The sequence below is a fragment of the Lygodium microphyllum genome, chromosome 2, assembly GCF_053477565.2.
Source record: "Lygodium microphyllum isolate KBCC chromosome 2, Lygodium_microphyllum_v1.1.10, whole genome shotgun sequence".
In the NCBI taxonomy this organism is placed as follows: Eukaryota; Viridiplantae; Streptophyta; class Polypodiopsida; order Schizaeales; family Lygodiaceae; genus Lygodium; species Lygodium microphyllum.
In genome coordinates, this window is record NC_141136.1 from 157459998 (window position 1) to 157477422 (window position 17425).

Genomic DNA, 17425 nt, shown 5'->3' on the forward strand with positions numbered 1-17425 from the left:
GTTCAGTGATTTTTTGAGGTCTCATGGGATAAAGAGACAATTCACATGCAGGTATACCCCACAGCAAAATGGTGTTGTAGAAAGGAAAAATAGGCATATTGCAGAAGTTGCATGTGCCTTGATGGCTGAAAAGAATATGCCTAGGCATTTTTGGTCTAAGGCTGTCCATACTGCTGTCTACATTATGAATAGAACTTCCACATATGCAGTTCATGGGATGACTCCTGAAGAATGCTTTACTGGCAAGAAGCCTGATGTATCACACTTGAAGGTATTTAGCTGTGTTGCATATGTTAATGTGCCAGATGAGCTACAGAAGAAGCTTGATCCAAAGGTAGAAAAATGTGTCTTTATTGGATACTCTTTAGAGCAGAAAGGCTATTGCTGTTATAACCCTGTCACATGTAAGTTTAGAGTGAGCATGGATGTCATCTTTGATGAAATGAGCAGTTGGTATGCATCTAGTGTGATGCATTGGATGATGATGATGATCATGACACTCATGTGCAGGTTGAAAAGCAGGAATCACAAACTCTTAGTGGACCAGAGACATCATCTGGTAGTCCTTGGTCTGGAAGACTAAGGAGTAGCTCTACATCTTCAGGTGCATCTAGTAGCACTATAGGTAAAGACAAAGGAAAGAATAAAGTGTTAGATGGCATTGATACAGTTCTTGATGGGAGACTCCAGTGGCTCAGAGAGCTTGGATGATGAGCTTGGTATTCCTTCTGTCAGGACACCAGGTGTACAGAGAGCTCATAGTAATGTAAAGGCTCCATTGAGTGATCCGGTTGTACACAAATCTAGCAGGGTCAGATATCGTACTAAAAGATTTGGTTTTGAAGGTTATGTAGCTCACCATTATGCTTATATGGTGAAACTAGTTGAGGATGTTGAGCTCACTTGCTTTGAAGATGCTGTTGGTCATACTCATTGGGATGCAACAATGGATGAGGAGATGGTTGCATTAGAGGCCAATAAGACTTGGGATCTAGTATCATTGCCAAAGGGTAAGAAAGCTATTGGTTGTAAGTGGGTTTATAAGATTAAGTACAATGTAGATGGTTCTATTAGTAGGTACAAAGCTCAGCTGGTTGCAAAAGGCTATACCCAGACATATGCCATAGATTATGAAGAAACCTTCAGTCCAGTTGCTAGGATGGCAACTGTTAGATGTGTGATTGCTTTGGCAGCAGCCAAAGGTCGGAGGTTGCAGCAAATGGATGTGAAGAATGCCTTCTTGCGTGGTGATTTGTAGGAAGAAGTGTATATGGATTAGCCAACAGGTTATGAAGATTTAGAGCATCCCATGTATTTGTGTAAATTGAAGAAGGCGCTCTATGGGCTCAAGCAAGCACCTAGAGCATGGTCTGACAAGATTAGAGGCGCTCTATCTTGCTTCATCGCAAAGGGCGTCTCAACCTGAGACAATGCACTCCTGCACTTTCCGGCTGTGCTACCTGCAGAGATTTGCTCCCAAAACAGAAAATGAAAGCAACATTGCTCCTCTTACCAGAACACCGTGAGCTTGGCTTGCTTTCTTGAGCTCCTTACCACGAACAAGGCTCTGATACCATGTCAAGATTGTGGGAGAGAAGGAAGGAGTCTCACTTGTAGCTTTCTTGCTTGCACAATGGGGGAATACACACAAGGGTGGAGGCTGAAAACAGTTTTCCTCTTCTTCGTTGTGGAAGCCAAAAGAACTCAAGTACAAAGAAATAGAAGAACCCTAGATATGGGTCTCAAACCAAACTCAATTAACTAAGGTGGCATACTAACTGAGCCACAAACTAGAGTAGATAAGGATAGCTATCATGTAGCTATTATTCAGGGGCAGTGTACCAACCGCATCTGCAACTGACAAGTCGGTGACATAAATACACAACGGTCACCCTGGCGTATCACGAGTGGAGCTCGATATCTCAACAATAATGACTTTGCCTTGCTCCAGGAGTCATAATAGATGGAATGCCCAACTCACTATCCAAACTATTGCTGCTAGATGACTCATAGCCTGCTATAAGTGGACCTGCCACATCCTCAAGCATCTTTTCTTTTCCCTTATCCAATCTTGCCCTCATTGACATATCTGTGTCAGTGGATGTAGGACTTATTGTAGGTGATCCATCACCTGTAGGATCACTCATACATGTACTCACTGTAGGTGTATTTTCAGCATTACTAGTGTGGGCTAATCCATCAGTAGCCACTGCGACAGGATTACCATACCATGATGCCAGGTCATCAAAAACAACATCTCTGCTAATCAATGTCTCATGTGTAGATGGTACATAGCACTTTTGTAAGCTTTCCGATCTTGTGCATAACCAAGGAACACACTCTTGACAGCTTTAGTATCCAATTTCTTCCTCTTGTCATTAGGAACATGCACATATACAATGCTGCCAAATACCTTCAAGTATGAAATGTTAGGTTTATGACCATACAACCTCTCATATGGAGTTACATCATGAATCCTTGCTACAAGAGTTCTATTCAACACATAGACTGTAGTCACTACTACTTCATCCCAATAACCATTTGGCAAACTCTTCTCATTCAGCATAGCTCTGTCGATTCCATTAGTACCCTATTTTTCCTTTCTGCTACATCATTTTGCTATGGTGTATAGCTATAAGTTAACTGTCTTCTGATCCCATGTTTAGCAAGGTATCCGTCAAAGTAATTAGAGACATATTCTCCACCTCCATCTGATCTAAGACATGAAATTTTATATCTCAACTCATTTTTAGCATGCTTCTTGAAGTCCTTGAATGCATCAAACACATCATCCTTATGTTTCAGTATGTAAAGCCAAGTATACTTGCTAAAATCATCAATGAAGGATACATAGTAATGAGCACAACCAAATGAATCATTATGAGACGGACCCCATACATCTGAATGTACCAATTGCAAGGGTCGTGAGCTATTCCATACATGTCTCATAAACGGAAACCGTGCTTGCTTTCCAAACTGACATGCATCACATACATGTCCAAAGTCATGATACTTGAACTTAGGCACTCCAAGCACAATCTCCTTCTGCTACATAGATTTCAACTTTTGTACATTCACATGGCCAATCCACTTATGCCATATCTCAACATCCTGTATAGCACCATCATCATGTGCAAACATGGCTGCTTTCAATTCTAGAATTGATGCATCAAGAGTAAACATTCTGCCATCTCTTCAGCCTCTAGCAATCAATTTGTAGCCATTACCATATTCTTCAACAAAGCATCCATCTCTATTAAATCTCACTTGCAGATTCTATTCTGCCATCTATCCAACTGACAAAAGATTCTTGGTTATTGTAGGTACATGTAGTACATCATGTAGGCTCTTTTTCTTGCCATCATGCATCAACAACAGAACAATGCCTGTGTGCTAAATGTCATGTTGGGTGTCATCCCCAATACACACATAATCATGTGAACCTGCAACCATCTCATCAAACCATTCTCCATGGGGAGTCATATGATTTGAAGCCCCTGAATCAATGTACCATCTCTCATCTCTGTTGTTCTGCCTAGATGCATTCTTAGACACATGCTGCATGGCAAACAATCTGTCAATGTGCTCATCATGAGCACTGCTAGAAGATGCATAGTGCCCATGCTGTTTGCCCTTTGCCTTCATATCTCCCTGCTTCTTGTAACAATCCTTTGCAATGTGTCCATATCTGCTGCAATAATGACAATCCTTGTCTCTGTTTGACGAATCATTTGACTGCCATGAACCAGATCCACCACCTCTACCATCGGGTGATCTCCCCATGCCTCTAAAGGTGCCAGATCCATGATGGCCCTATGTATGTGTTCCATGCCAGGCATTCTATTGATGCTATCCATAAGCTTTTCGAGTGTCTCCTCGACCTCGAAAAGAGCCATGGCCTTTGCCGCCTCTACCATGCTAGCTAGAGTAAAGAATAGTGTCTCTGCTTTGAGACGTACTAGAACTTGTATTCAGCCCAAGCTTAACTTCCTCATGCAGCGGCAAAGAAATTAGCTCATCCCAATCAAGGGATTCAGCTCTCACATAAATAGACGTATTAAATGCTTTATACTCTTGCCAAGTCCATTCAATGTCACTGCAATCATATCACCCTGAGACACTGAAGATCCAATGGTGGCAAGCTGATCCGCTATGTTCTTGATCTCTGTAGTGTAGGCTTGAATGCTTCTACCATTCCTAGATATGTTATTGAACTATTGCTTTAGTTGAATCTTTCTTGCATGTGTTACATTTCCATAATTCTCCATGAGTATGTCCCATGCATCCTTTGGTGAACTACATCTAGTAATTTGTATAACCATAGCATCTGATATACATAAGGAAAACGAATGTAACACCTTGCATGCTCTCTCAGTCCATAGCTTATGAGCCCTTTTCTGATCATTTGTCGGGATTCCTTTCATGTATTTTAGGTTCAGCTCCATCACCTGAACATAAGTCCCAATAACCTTTGCCAACCAAAAAATTCTTCATATGGAACTTCCATAAAGAAAAATTTTTATTGTCCAACTTTTCTCCCACAATTTGAGTGATATTGTGAGTGCCTTGAGCATTTGCCATAGTTGCAACTTAGGTATTCAGTGATATATACATGTAAGTATTTGACTTATTTTCCTATAGTTTAGGACCCGTTTCTTGCTATTTAGGACAATTTTCCTCACAATCTGCTTGCTATAAATTGTTTTCCAACAATGAAAAAACATAGTCAACTGAGCATAAACCAAGCTCAAATAAGTTCAAAACATTCTATGGTAGTGGCAAAACATCCCAGCAACAAACTATATCCATACAAGTATCAATGTTTAATGTATGTAAGTAGCAGTACCAAATATAGCTATCCCTCTATTAAAAAAAAAGTATGCAGACCTCAAAACAACCCCAAAACAACCCCAAAACTTCTCATTCAGTTTTGCCAATCTATGTAGGAGTTGATACATGTCCAACCGGTTAGAATATATTGCATGTTTGTCAAGTAAAGATGATAGGCATCCTTCCTGCAGACAATAACCAGTAATACCTTGGTATAACCAACAAAAAATCAGTCCAAAATTTAGACTTTTAGCACTCACAATATCCCAAAAATCATCTACCACTCAAGTGGTATGATCCAAGCATTTGTCACTAGCAAATAAGCATCACAAATACTTCAAGCCTGTAGGTATATTGTTTCCAAATTCAGGATAGCAACCAGTTCATTATTTCTAGCCTGCAAACAAGCTCCAAAACTGAGCATTTAACACTCCAATATCATGCTCAAATGCATGATAATAGATGAAAGCCACTAATGCCCTGGAATTACCTATTATTATTGTAGTAAACAACCAGTATGCATAGGTCTGTGCTAAAAATCTCAAAATCTGTGAGGAATTTGAAAAAAATTTCCTCTGCAAAGTTGTAGACCACATCAAAACGATCAAAAATGGTGGGTTGTTTCTCCAAAAACCATTTCTGTAGCAAGATATAGCTTCTGCAAAAAAACAAGTTGCATGCGCAATCTCCTTTGATGACGTTTTCTTCAGATCTGATGTCTTGATGTCAAATGGCCACTGCCAAGCCTTCAGGCTTTAGGCGTTGAAGCTCTAATACCATGTTGGAAGAGAGGGAGAGAGACAGAGTGGAGTGGAAGATGAGCCTCAGCTCATTGTTGTTCTTCTTCCATTATTCTTCCATCATACAAACTAAAAGAGACTTACACACATAGGCATGACTAACCAAGACTAACTGTGGTTAGGTCACTGACTACACCGACTTATTGAATGTCATACATGTGTATTGCTGTATCCAGCTAATGTCGGTCACACACATAAAGATAGATTGATTGAAGAGTAACGAGAGCTTGATATTCTAACAGTAATGGGGTTCTCCATCTTGAGTCATGCAAGGGTTGGGTACTTCTTAGAAGCCTAACAAATTTATTAGCCATAGCCCCCATGGCACCCTCACCTCCTCTTGCTTAATGGTTCCCTACAAAGTGACCTCTCACCATCAGGGCGCTAGTTCGAACTCTTTGGGGGAGGCGGTAAATCACCAACTCCCTTAGTATAAGGTTCCACAGCTAGCCTTGGGGGGGGGGATCTAGTGTGACTTTTTTATCCTGTTGTAATTTAGATTCAAGTAGGATCCTAAACTATGATGTATATCTTTCCAAGTGCATTAGGCAATCTTTTGTAGCACTATTGAAAGTACAAATACGATGGTAATCAAAAGTAGGATTTAACCTAGTAGGTAATCTTTTCAACCTTACAACTTGATTTCTCTTTCTCTTGGATGTTTCTAGGATTTTCAAAGCCCTCCACCATCTCCTCTCTTCTTCCTTTAACAATTACATAATGTTTAATATCATGTGTGAGGGTGAGGGATCTTGGAGGCAAAGTCCTCCACCATCTCCTCTCTTCTTCTTCTCTTCTCTTCTCTTCTCTCGTCTCATGCGTGGCTATGGAGGATGGAGCTTGGAGGAAGAGGCTTGAGGATGCTTGAGCTTGCATCACAAATCATAGAGCTATCGGAGTGCTTGACAGAGGAAGCAACTCAATCAGGCATCAAGGTAAGCTCCCTACACTCATAGAGAGGGATAGCATGTTAGCTATGTGAGAGGTAGCAATTAGTGCTCGCTTGAAACACTTAAAGAAATAAGCGGTCCGTGGGTCTTGGCAGTTGAGCAAGAGCTCCCTTTAAAATTGGTTCTGTTGTCGGGACCAACGGATTCAAGTTTGAATGCTTTGAATCGAGCATTGAAGTAAGCATGTCATCCTCGAATCGAAGCTTGAGATAGGTAGGAAGTTTGGGGTTTTTAATCTGCACAAACAAGTAAGTATTTTGGTTATTTTGATGGTTGGATGAATAAGAGGGTAGGAGAAATTAGTTTAGTACTTTGCTTTCGATTCTTGTTGCATTTAGAGTAGGTTGAGATTAAGAGATCGATTGGAAAAGCGTAGGGTTTGCTGTTGTGAAATAGGCCCAAATAGGGCACAAATTAAGAAAAATGAGAAGAAAGAGTGCTCAAGGGGATTAAGGTCGCCGATGAGTGAGGGAGTGGGCATGGCAAGAATCTTGCTGGGAAGGGGTTTAATAGCTAGGAGGCCAAGGGAGAGCTCATTTGAAACCTTGGTTGTGAAAAGAGAGCTCCATTGCATAGATCCACTTCGATCTTGTCGTCGACAAGTTTTTTGCCAACTATAGGTATACCACACCCTCTTCTTCATGCATAGATAGGTTCTCGAAGTGCTTGGCAAGTGGGAAGCTCAGAATCACTTGGCACGATGAATTTTTCGGCAATTCAAAAAAAATGCGAGATGTTCGGCCCGTTCGAGCTACTCGACCCTAGGCCAAGTCCCAGAATTAGCCCTTGGTCCACTTGTCCTCGGGCATCCGGCTTGTCTGAGTCATCCTAGTACATTCAGATACGTAGTCACTCGACCCACCTAGACTCGATTTGCTGTCCGAGTCGTCCACTCGGCCATTCGGTGCTTCCAATTTGGCCTCAGACTGCCCGACTCGACTCTAGTCCCATTCGACCATTTAGCCCTCGGACCATCTCAATTCGGCCCAGTTTCACTTGGCCCCAGCCATTCAGCCCGTCCGAGTCATTTAATCGGCCCTTGCAATTGAGACATGTTGGGTTGAATTTAAAATTTCGCAAAATTTTTAGACCTTGGACCAGACCCACCTAGAACCGACCGTGCAAACCCCCGCAGACCATACAGACACTTGAAATGCCTTTTTGGCGCAAGGAATGGATGAATAAGCGAGACACAGTCATAGAGGTGATGCTAGTTGACCATCTAGCGATCCGGTCTGTTAGCGACATCAAGCAGAGTCGTAGACTCCCAAACGAATCTTGATTGAGTGGAAGGCACAATGAAAAACACCATAAACCGGTGAGGACAACCAGAAATTGAACATACAAGCTTAATAGGCTAAACCCATAAATTAGAGTGCAAGAGCCATTTAGACACTTTGTTTTCTCACCCACTCTGATTTCTTGCACTCAAACCACACTTAAGAAAAGCTAAAAGCATGATTAGGAAACACACACACACACACACACACACACACACACACACACACACACACACACACACACACACACACACACACACACACACACACACACACACACACACACACACACACACACACACACACACACACACACACACACACACACACACACACACACACACACACACACACACACACACACACGTGTATACACAGAGTGAGGGTAAGTTGAGGACTGTTTGTAATTAGCAAAGAACTCACTCAAACGTAAAAACTTAAAGGAACCCACCAGTAAGAGAAAATCCCAAGACATAGATGACTGATCAAATCCCCGAAGGTAGGATCAAGCTAAGAACACGACTGGAAAGCCTAACACAGCAATGACCGACACCATCAAGGAGGTGAATTTATCCAACGTCATCAACCTAATCGACAACTTGGCAGAATAAGAACTCTTAGGCATAGAAGAGGGCAGCTCAGGCCATAGAAGCAATGAAGAACTTGACATGGGATACTTTCTTGAAGTGATCTAGCAATTAGTGAGCAAATATGATGCTCAAACCCGGCTAGAACACCGTGGTAGAGGACATCATAGTAGATCTTGAGGAGGAGAGGAAGCTAGCACGCAAGGCTCTGCAAGGCATAGTCGCATACAACCAGGATAAAAAAACTAGGAGCTTATACCAGAGCATGGAAATGCGAGAGATTCAGAGAGTGCTAGCCCTAGCAGGTAAAAATTGGAGAGAGAGTGAGAGAGTGCTAAAAGGAGACTTCACATTGAGCGAGCTTCTGACAAAGCGGTTGCTAGATAACACGACAACGAAACAGAGCATTGCAGCATTAGCTACATCGCTATTGATAGGGTTAGTAGGAATCAGGCAAGGCTCTAAGAGCCAATAAAAAATTCCCATGCTAGCAAAGCAATTGGATAAATACCAAGCAAACGACGACCTGTACAACTTTATGGAGCCGTTCGAGCAGGTCTGCAAAGCCAACGGCCTCACTGATCCTACTCAACGCTCACAAGTTCTTGGGTGATAAGGGTCGGACATGGTACACGAGTCTGGATGCTACAGAGCGAGCCAATTTCAACAACTTGAAAAATCTATTCATTCAGAGATTTTTTGAACTTGGATACTCCAATAACCTGTTAGTGCGACTTATGAACGTCAAGCAGAAAGGAAAAGAGGATATCTGAGATTACATGACCCATGTGAGGAGCCTCTTCAAGAGAATCCCTATGGGCGAGAGACCAACCGAAAGAGCAGTGTCCACGGTATTCATTAATGGAATACAAAGTTAGGAGCTCTACAAAGCCTTGGTCGGCAACTCAAGCTTGCAGTGAAATGCACTGACAAGGATATTTGAAGAAGCTATTAGAGTGGATGACCAACTCAAGGAGAGAAGTTCCAGGAACTCGACTCGTGAAGAGCCTAGCATTAGGAATTTTGAGAGGGCTTCAATGCCGAGTGAGAGATCATGCCCAAGCGTTCAAGATAAAGGGAAGGGCATTGATTTAGGACAAGAGCTAGTAGAGATAAAGATGGAAATAGCCAAATTGCAGGAGATGAAGAGACGGCCAATGCGCCCACACGTCCAATGCGTGCATTATGGCAGAAACCACCTTTCAGCTGAGTGTTAGGACCCTAGGTCACAACCTTGTGCCAATTGCGGTACGTTTGGCCATGATGCCATGCATTGTGGACTACCTTGGAGACTCCCATAGTCACTTCCTTACGGTCAACCCTACCTTGCTGATAGGCCACCGAACTTATTTGGAAGGGGAGCCCCATTGGCCCTTCTAGCACCTAATGATGCTAAGCTGACCATCTCTAGGATGGAGATAAACCCTACAGGTATCCCTAGACCACCTGGACTCTACATAACCCATCCATCGAGTGATATTCCAGTCCACTATGTGGAGGAGCCAAATGGTGATGATCCTTATGTAAACCCTTATGTATTGTATGATGAAGAAGGCAATGCAGTCCTTATGGACTACTGGCCAGTACTGGTGATGGCGTTAGGAAGAGGGAGAGGTAGAGGCCTAGGAGGGCAGGCCCAAGAGCCAATTGTGTGTTGGACTTGCGGTCACCTAGGACATGTTTCTTCGCGCTTCTCCAAAAGGGAGCAAACTAATAGAGACAATGCTGACCTAAGATGCGTTGAGTATGGAATCACTCACCTCTTTGTTGATTGCCCTAGATGAAAACCATCCTCTAGTTTGACAAATGAGCTATCAATTCTATTGAGACTATTTGGTGTTGAGATGCTTGATGGTGAGGCCACGCCTATCCCATTGCATGTCATGACCTGCGCCCAAACAAAGCAAGCCTGCATATCATTTCCAGGGCCTAGCAATCTTGATACAAGCTCAATTGGAAAGAAGAGTCGGAGACAGAGGAAGAAAGACCAGATGCTAAGGTCATGCTCAAAATCAAAGGTGCCACGACTTTGCCTACTAGACAAAAGGTCATTGACGCAGAGGTAGAGATGTCAGCTTTAAAGACGGCTGGGATTGGAAGTGCTAGGGTAGGGGAGTACCCTAATCCAAAGACGGCTGTGATCAAGAAGGTGAAGGAATGGGTGAAAGAAGCCCAAAAGCACCTCAAAGACGCTGATGCTGGACGACAAGATTGATGATCTCTCAAGCATAAGCATGCCAGTCCTACCCCCACGACTAAAATCGAGGGATGCGACTACACCATAAGCAGTGTTGCTTAGTCAAATTCTAAATGCTATGGGCCAATGAATTAGCCAAAACCATTGGCCAGACTCCTCGGGGTCAAGCATCTAACAACCTTCTTAATACATTGGTGACCACCCTTGTCACTCTGAGCTTAGGAGACCTACTTAGGCAGCATCCAATGCTGAGGCAAGAGCTGAAACAGAGGGTTGAAGAATCAAATGAATGAGTTGCCGCAAACTTACACGAGTATGACATGGAAACACAAATACCTAGCCTAATGCTGCACTCCATACCTAAGTCCCTGCATGTGAATGCCTTTTGGGAAGGTACAAAGATGCATGCAATCCTGCCAATCTTAGCTCCTGGAGATGTCACAAGAAAGGAAATTGTAGACATGACAATAGGAGTTAGTGTGCTAAGCCATGCAATGCTTCAAACTTGGGGTAACCCACTGTTAACCCCAACATGAAGAAAGCAAAAGAAAGTGGAAAAGACGCAGGGTAAAGGCGAAAAAAAGGTAGCCCGACTGAAGAAAGAAAAGGAGAAAAGGCCAAAAGCGCAAGGGCAACCTTAAAAGTCCAAGGCAAATACAAAAGGGGAAAGACACATTTTTAAATAAAAAGGCGCACCCTAAAATCTTGTAAAAGAGCGCCGGGCTCTCACCCGTGCAATTTGTAAATGTAGAGGGGCGGTGAAAAGGAAGCTAGGAAGATAGAAGGACAATGGAAAAAAGGGCCTAGGCTATGGCCGGCCATGCAAAAAGGGGAAAAGGGGATGACCGCCCAAAAGGGATTTAGGGTTTTGTATATAAAGTTGAAAAGCGAATGAGGAGCTCATTCTTTTGGTGTGTGGAAAAAGGAGTCTTCTTCTTCCTCTCTTCTTCTCTCCTTCTTGCTTGTGTGTGCTCTTGAGAGAGGGAGTGTGAGAGTGTGAGGGAGTGGGTGTGTGTGAGAGTGAGGGATCAAGAGGGTGAAGCTCTTCACCATCTCCTCTCCTCTTCTTCTCTTCTCTTCTCTTCTCTTCTCTTCTCTTCTCTTGCGCGCGCGGTTATGGAGGATGGAGCTTGGAGATGGAGGAGGCTTGAGGATGCTTGAGCTAGCATCTAGGATCATGGAGCTACCGGAGTGCAAGAGAGAGGAGGGTACTCGATCGAGCATCAAGGTAAGCTCACTACATTCGTAGGATCGACGGCGTGTCGGCTAGGTGAGAGATAGCCATTAGAGCTCGCTTGGAACGCTTGAACAATAAGCGGTCCGTGGGTCTTGGAGGTTGAGCGAAAGCCCCTACATTTTGGTTCCGTTGCTGGGACCAACGGATTCAAGCTTGAGCACTTGCACGCCTCATATCGAGCATCGAAGTAGGGTATTCATCCTCGAAACAGAGCTTGAGATAGGTAGGAAATTGGGTGTTTTCGATCTTCAGAACAGGTAAGTATTTTGGGATATTCTGGTTGTTGATGATTGGAAAACATGGAGAAACTAGTTCAGTGTTTTGCTTTCGATTTATGTTGTGTTTAGGGTAGATTAACAGTAGGAAATCACACACGAAGAGGCAGAGGGTTGCTTCTGTGAAACAGAGGGAAAATCACAGAAAATAGGGGGAAAAATGGAGTAAATGCGAAGATAACTGCGTAGGAAACGCTAGGAAAGGGATCTGTAGTGTTCAGGGAAGAACTAGTAGGGTATAAAATCTGGGAGGGCAAGAGAACCCCCATTTCCAACCAACGGAGAGTGAGAGAGAGAGCGAGCTTGGCAACCATCCGATCGACCAGGGCACGGAGGACATTGCATTCGACGATCCCCAAGTAATCGATCTCCCCCTCACCACTCCAACTCCATTGCTGGTGAATCTCATGGTCAATGGTAATAGACATCTGGAGATAGTTAGGCAAATCTGCGTGCGCAAGCTCATCGGACCGGTGGACTCGGACGTCCGACCCAGTGTCCGATTCCCAGAATACTCGGACAACTGTTTGATCAGAACAACCTGTCCGACTACTAGGATTGGACCAACTCGTCCGATTTTGAGAATCGGACGCTTGGACCACTCGGACCACTCGGACACTCGGACTTGTACCAACCCGTCCGACTCGGACGCTTTGACTTGAACCCACCTTGTTTGATCGGACGAATTAATACACGTCACCAATCGGACCACCTGCCCGGTCCGATTCCCAGAATCGGACCCACCCACAACTGGACCACTAGGATTGGACACTCGGACCAGTCTGCCCGATTTTAGAAATCGGACCACCCTGTCCGATCGGACCATTCGGACGAATCGGACCAGCCCAGAATCGGACCCCCCCTTGTCCGATTCATCGAACACTTGCCTGTCCGATTTTTGAGAATCGGACACTCGGACCTCAAGACTGCCACTCAGCCCTGATATACCTAGTCCGATTCCCAAAATCGGACCACTGGTAAATCGGACATCCGATTCCCAGAGTCAAACCAAAACAAAACCTGACCCATCCAGGGACACACTGGGGCACTCCCCAGCGACCCACCCCCGCATGAACAACAGGAAGCAACACAAGACCCTAGAACCCGTTAGAATGGCTAGGACTAGAGTAGTAAGCCTATCAGGCCCGAAACGAGCGAGAGTGAGTGAGACATCGGGGAATCGCTCGCAGCACTCATGTTGAATTTTCGCACTTGAAGTACACTTAGGTAAGCTGAAAGCCTGATTGAGCACAAGTGCATGAGGAACAACATGCACTCACGAGTGACCATAAATTGAGCACTGCATTCAAAAATTAAAGGAACTCACTCAGATAAATCGCCCAAAAAAACCCACCACTAGGAGAAGACCCAAGGTATAGGCAAACACGTGATGCGCAAGGTAGGATCAAGCAAGGAGCGTCAACGACAAGGATCTGACTCACGACCGGGTGCAAGAATTCAACCATGACAGAGGGAGGCTCAGACCATCGGTTTACAGGGGAGCTCGATGTGAGCGCATTCCCAGACGCTATACAGCAAATGGTGAGCAGTTACGATGCGCATGCCTGGTACGAGCACCGTGGCAGGACGGCAGATGCAATCGTTGCGGACCTAGAGGAGGAGAGAAGGCTAGCCCACAAGGCATTGCAGGGCATAGCCGAGTATAATAGGGACCAACAAGCCAGGAGCCTAAGGCAAAGCATGGAGCTGCATGAGGTGCAGCAAGTGCTGAACTTGGCTGGCCGAAACCGGATAGACCAGGAAAGAGCACTAGAGGAAGACCTGACGCTGGGCGAGCTCCTCATGAAACGACTGCTCAATAACACTGCGGTAGAATAGAGTGCCACTGCGCTAGCAACATCGCTACTTGCAGGGCTGGGGGCAAACCAGGGCTCAAAGAGCCAAGCCAAAATACCTATTGTCGCCAAGCAACTTGACAAGTACCAGCCACCTGACGACCCGTACAGCTTTGTCGAGCAGTTTGAGCAAGTCTGCGAGGCCAATGGCCTCAACGACTAGGCTCAACGTTCGCAAGCATTCGGACTTTGCTTAAGCGATAAGGGTAGGACGTGGTATACAAGCTTGGATGCCATAGAACGAGCCAACTTCAATAATCTCAAGGACCTTTTTGTCAAGAGGTTTTCCAAACCCAGATACTCTGACAACCTGCTAGTACGCCTGATGAACGTCAAGCAGAAGGAGAAGGAGGGCATCCGTGACTATGTGACCCACGTGAGAATCCTCCTTAAAAGAATCCCCTTAGGCGAGAGACCGACTGACAGGGCAGTATTGACTGTATTCATAAGCGGAATTCGAGGTGAGGAATTGTATAAGGCACTTGCAGGCAACTCAAGCTTGCAACGAGACGTGGTGGCTAGGGTTATTGAGGAAGCCATCAGGGTCGATGACGAGCTGAAAGAGCGGAGCTCTAGGAGCTCAAACCTAGAAGAAACCAACCCACGGAGTTTAGAGCGAACATCAACCTCTAGCGAGCGATCAAACCCATCATCCCAAGATAAGGGAAAGACCACCGAGACGGACCATGGCTTGGCCGAGGTCAAGACGGAATTGGCCAAAATACAAGACATGTTGAGACGACCAATGCGTCCACACGTCCAGTGCGTGTACTGTGGAGGAAACCACCTGCCAGCAGAGTGTCAGGACCCTAGGTCAAGACCCTGCGCTAACTGCGGTAGGTTCGGCCACGATGCCGCACACTGTAGACTACCACGAAGATTACCATACGCGCAACCCTACGGCCAGCTTTATCCGGCTAATAGGCCGCAGCCATTCTTCGGAAGGGGAGCCTCACTAGCACTACCTACGCCTAACGATATGAAACCAGCGGTCCCTAGGCTAGACATAAATCCTACCGGCATTCCTAGACCGCCTGGTCCTTATGCGACCCACCCACCAAGCGATGCTCCCGTACACTACGTAGAGGAGCCCAGTGACGAAGAGACCTACATATACCCTTACGTCTCGCATGACGACGAGGGCAATGCGATCCTCATGGATTACCGACCCGTGCCGGTGATGGCGTTAGGATGAGAATGGGGTAGAGGCCTAGGAGGGCAGCCACAGGATCCGGACTTGTGGACATCCCGATCACATCTCATCGCACTGCCCCGAAAGAGAGCAGCAAAACAGGGACAAAGCTGACCAAAGGTGCGCAGAGTGCGGAATCACCCATCTTTTCATAGACTGCCCAAAATGGAAGTCGCCTTCCGGTTCAGCTAATTTGCCGTCCGTCCCGCTGGGGCTGTTTGGTGTTGAAAACCCCGATGGGGAGGCCACACCTATTCCCTTGCGAGTTATGACCCGAGCGCAAACGAAGCAGGCCGGCATCTCTCTGCCAGGACCTAGCAATCTTGACGCGACCTCAGTAGGAAAGAAAAGCCGTAGGCGAAAAAAGAAGAGATCGGAGGCTAAGGTCGCACTAAAAACCGACAGTGTTACGACCTTACCTCAAGGGAAGAAAGTCTCAGACGCGGAGGCAGAGACTTTAGCCCCTAAAACAGCCCAAAAGGGAAGCGCTAAGGTAGGGGAATACCCACACCCCAAGCGGCAATTAGAAGCCATAGAAAAGGTGAAGGAATGGGTGAGGGAGGCTCAACAGCACCTTAAGGATGTTGAACCCATTACGGAGGACGAGATCGATGATCTCTCCAGCATAAGCACCCCCAATATCACCGCCCCAACCTAAGTCAACCTAAGTCTGCCGAGGCTACTATGCCACAAGCAGTGCCATCAAGGCCGAGCCTAGACACAACAGAGTCACAGATCAGCTGCGGCCATTGGCCTGGACAGTCTAGGCTAAAGGAAGGACGAGTGTTTAGGAATCTCCTGACCACACTAGTAACCACCCCTGTAACGTTTGGCCTAGGAGATCTGCTTAAGTAGCATCTTGCCCTATGGCAGGACCTCAAGCAATGGGTCGAGAGACCGCAAGAGCAGGCCTCGGTAGATCCTCAAGACCAGGAGGCGGAAACACAATTGCCAAGTTTGATGCTACACTCCGGGCCTAAATCCTTGCACGTCAATGCTTTCTGGGAGGGCTTGGAGATGCACGCAGTCCTGCCGGTCCTAGCTCTGGGAGACGCAACGAGGAAGGGGATTGTAGACACAGGAGCTGGGGTTAGTGTGCTTAGCCATGCAGTGCTACAGACGTGGGGAAACCCGCCTGTCGAGGTTGCTTGGTTTAATGTCACGCTAGTAAATGGCATGCGAGTGAAGCCATTCAAGGTCTTGAAGAATTGGCCAGTGAAGATTGCAGGAGTCCAGTTCTCTGTCGACTTTATAGTCATGAAGGGAGTGGACTATGATATCTTATTGGGTCGACCCTGGATGCGCAATGCTAGAGTTATCGAAGACTGGGGTAACAACTTGATCTTCCTTGGCAACCGAACTGACACTGTGAGAATAGAGATGGACACTTGGAAGACCTCGCCAGTCGACCTAGACGCCATCTCTACTATGCTCAAGGGAAACACTCAGGACAAGGAACCCTATGGGTCCTTAACTAAGTATATCCCATGCCCAGAGGACGAGCGAGATTGGATGCACGTTCTCGCTACACTTGACCTGCCGTTCTCAGACCATGAGGCGTACGAGCAGGCTATCAAAACAATTGGCAAGCCAAAAGAAACACTCCCTACATCTGTCTACATGATGGCAGCAAGCCTCCATGAAGGGCCTAAGCCTGTCATCTTCCAAGTGCCTACCAACAAGAGGGAACTCCAGGGAATATTGGAGCACTTAACGGACCGACTGGCAGGCAACATAGCCGCCAATCTCAAGCCTCTCCAGGACCTCTTGGAAGAGTCCGAGTGGAAGTGGACCAGGGTACATGAACTGAACCTCAGGTATAACTGGGCTTTGGTTCCCGACCAACAAGACAGGTAAAACAAGCCTTGGGAGATGATGAACCGTCGAGCGATAAAGATTCCTGTGATGAATACAAAGATTGCCAATCCTTCGATGATGAAAGTGAGGGTGAGGTAGATACCATAGAATACAACACCGAAGGGCGAGAAATTGAGCAAATCCGGGCAGATGCTAAGCGACAGAAGAGACAGGCCCTTAGAGTGGGCCAAGGAGTTATGTGTACGAAATGTGATCATGCTTGGTTGGAACGGATGGGAGCAGTGGACCTTGAGCAAGCCGGCCTAGCTCAACCAGGAACGACAGCACTGCTTAGAATCAAATCGGCATCTGAACTGCGGCCACTAGGGGAGACCACCTCCTCTAGTGAAAATGGGGGGTTTAA